We start from the raw sequence: 3,808 nt of genomic DNA on the forward strand, positions 1-3,808 counted from the left end.
TTCAAGAAATTTAAGGCATTAATTGATAATTAGTTAAATAAACAAATCAAGTGCCTAAGAACTAATAATGACATGAAGTTCAATGATAAAGATTTTACTGAATTCTATATGAATAAAGGAATTATGAAACACCGCCCAGTACTTGGGACACCATAGTAGAATAGCAATAACAAAACTTTGCTTGAGGGAGCTTGATGCATGCTTTTGCATGAAGGACTAGGCAAAGAATTTTCGGGCAAAGTAGTGAACATGATATGTTACTTAGTTACTCGATTTCTATCATTTGCTATTGAGTTTAAGACTCTTGAGAAAGTATGGCCAGGAAACAATTGATACCTAAATTTTAAAATTTTATTTAAGAATTAATTGCATAAAAAGTTAGGGGTTAATTTTCAAACCCTAGCAAAGGGAAAGAAAATAAAGTAAAGTAAAAACAAAAAATCATTAAAAGGTATTGTGTTTTCATTATTGCACTGCATATTGAATGGTCTTTTCTTATTCCAAAAAAAATTGTCATAAAAAAGAAAAAGGATTAAAAATTATCAAAATAAATTAATTACAAGAGAGAGAGAGAGAGAGAGAGAGAAAAGAAAAAGAAAGGAAAATGGGAAATATGAGACTGGGCCGGGGCAGGTTAGCCCGACCTCTCTCTTTCCCTTTTCTTTCTTTTCGCTTGGGCCGGCCCACTTTTCTTTTATATTGCCCAAGATGAGCCCAGCCTTATTTTCCCCTCTCTCTTCGTCCTTCACGCATTCTGCAGAAAGGAGGCGGACGTACGCGAGCAAGAGGAAGGACAGAGGTTGAAGGGACAAGCATGAGCCTCGCACCGGAGTTGGTGGTCGGGGGGGCAGACCGGTAGCAACGGCTGGCTTGGCAGAAGGCCATGCGCGTCTATGCTTAAAAGCGAGAGAGGAGCAAGTGAAGACGAGCCGTAGGACAGAGAGCTAGGGGAAAGTTTGAGCGAGTGGGAGAAGAGGAGAGCCGCTCAAGAGAGGAGATCAGAGAGAAGTGCTTGAGAGAGAGAGTGGAGAGCCAAAGAGAGGCTCGACCGTGCACACGGCATCCCGCTCCCCGACGCCCTTCTTCTGGATTCCAGAGGGCACTGAAAGAGGAAAGGTATCTCCGGGAGATGAAGAAGAAGAGCAGCAACAGGCCGTCCTTCTCGTCCACGCTCCTCGACAAGATCAACAGATCCATCGACGAATGCGAGCCGAAGCGCGAGCCAAGAAGCAGGGGGGCCGCGGTTTGCCTCCTCCGTCGAGAAGCAGCGCGGCAGCGACAGGACCAATGCCGCGGCGGACGCGAAGAGGAGCCGTTTTTCGCGGGAGCTGCTCAGGAAGCCCAAGTACGAACCCGACCACGACAGCGACGAGCTATACTTTAGCTCCACTTCCATTTCTTCCATTTCTCGGACACCGAGTCCGTCAGGGGCGCGAGAAGACGACCACTTCGTCGTCTTCTTGCTTCGCGCCGTTCAGGCTCAAGCTCGTGAAGACGAGAGTCGCCGCCGCCAAAAGGGAGGAGATACGGTATGCTCCGTCTGGCGAACGGAGAGAAGGCCGAGAAGACCATGGGCGTCAATGCTGAAAAGCGAGAGGAACAAGCGAAGAGGGAGGGGGGGGCGTTTTCTTGTTTTTGGGCATCGTTTTGAGCAACACGCGGATGCAGGGAGACAAGGAACAACGAGCATAACGAGGAGCAAGGAAATGAACGACCATTTCGGTGAAGTATTCTCACGAGTTCCTCGCCCGACCATCATTCTTTGATAACCGGAAGTTTTGGTCTTGACTGGTGACCGTGATATGTTCTATTCCAAAGACGAGGTTAGCCGAGCTCGATCCCCTTTTGTTCTGTTTCGTCTCGATCGACCTAAGGGCTGAGATTTGTTTGCTTCGGTTATGCACGTATGGGTCTCTCGGGCGAGTCACCTCTGACTTCAGGGAATGCGTTTGTTGCTTGATTTTGATTCTGGACATGACTTCGAGCCCTGAATAGAGAGTCGGTTCATGCTTAAACTCGAGATTGACGTGCCCTTGCCTCTGTGCTCGCTGAACCGCGTTTGTTTTGTTTATCGCTTGTGGTGTTTCTACGTGATTGTTGCAAAATGGTTGGGTATTGTTGAGTTGGCGAAGGTTTTTCTTGGTTCCGGTAAGTGGATTAGCGGTCGCCGGAGTTTGTGGCGGGCGGTGGTCGACGCCGGTGAGGATGGAAGCGAGTGGTGAAGGGCCGGTGGTTGTACAACCACCAGCGGCCAAGGATTGCCAACTGTGAAGAAGAAGATGCACCATGGAAGCCGTCGGTGAAGAAGAAAGCACGTGGAGAAGAAGACCAAAGGGAAAAAAATTGCAGAAAAAGTGAAACACAAAAGCTGGCTTTGGGAAAGAGAAGCCGCAGAGAAGAGATGTAGTAAAAAAAGACTAAATAGGCAAAAGACAAAAAAAAATTGATTAAAAAATATTAAAATTAATATAAAAAAAAGGGTTTTAAGAAATCGGTTTTGTCTATTTTAGTTTTAATCCAGATTTGTGTCAAGCCAATGGATTGGATTGGGTTTACCGGTCTGAACCCGTTTTTTCTGAATATAATAATATTAAATATTAAATATTAAAAAAAATAACAAAAAATTCAAAATTTCGTTTGAAAAATTTTAAAAACAAACTTTTCAAGCTATTTTCTTAAAAAATGGAAGTTTCTTAACTCTAAAGTATGCTAAAAAATTGAGTAAGCCCTTAGGGCTCTACCTTAGGGTTTCAATGGTCTTCAAAGACAATTATTCTTGTTTGCATGCTTGTGCTGTTCTAACCCTTTAGTCCAGTTAAGATTAACATTTATCTTTTCCTTAATGTTAAATACTTGCTCTCCCATGCAATTTATTTAAATGCTTATCTTGGCTGCTAATTATTATTTTAATGATTACACACCCACATGATCACTTCACATGTTAGCAGATTGGTCTAAAATTAACCCAAATTGTCTAACAAAAATCTTTTTTTTTAAATGAACAAGATTAGATACCAAAATGGCACTAATTAGTTAATTAGTGTAATCAAGTTCCCAACCCTAGATTATCTAGTTGCGTGAGGTACACTCTCACGCCTCACTTGATTTTTAACCAACCCCAATATGTTAGTGGTGGCTCTTTATTGCGAAATTCTTAAGAACACCCCAATGTCGCTCGAGGTATGAGCTTGGGAGAGTCTGTGGCTAATCATGGGCCTTAGGTCCGTCCTTTAGGTAATACCACTAAATCTATTCTCTCACCCCGAGGGTAAGTCGTGATAGTAACCTATTGATTATTCTGGATTACATACATTCAAATATCCTATGTATGCTCATGCGAGTGATATTTTTGAGTTATGGACATGGGGTGAAATGTTACTGGCTATGGTGCACTAATCCTAGATCACTTGGTATTTTAATCAGCAAAGACGTAATCTTAAACAAGACTGTAGTACTTCAACATAGGAGTATTGTAACAAAACTAATAGAGTAGATAAATCATGGTGTCATTAGTGAGGTAAAGCTTCATGTGAAGATTTCGAAGACCTTAAAAGTAACAGAAGTTGAGATTACAAATGATGTTGTAATTCCTAAAGTTGGTGATAGTGACTAATCAGCACAGCCGCAGCACATTATAGCTGTAGATAGACAGAAAAGTGTTGATATACACTATAATAACCAATGTGTGATATTTTTGGCATATAATTTAGTTTATTATGAGCGAACGAGATACATCAATAACATGTATAACTTCATTTGAGATATTTTAGCAAAGGGTATGTTATTGTGGAAAAAATTGCTACAGCAG

The sequence above is a fragment of the Eucalyptus grandis genome, chromosome 7 (genome assembly GCF_016545825.1).
Source record: "Eucalyptus grandis isolate ANBG69807.140 chromosome 7, ASM1654582v1, whole genome shotgun sequence".
NCBI classification, from domain to species: domain Eukaryota; kingdom Viridiplantae; phylum Streptophyta; class Magnoliopsida; order Myrtales; family Myrtaceae; genus Eucalyptus; species Eucalyptus grandis.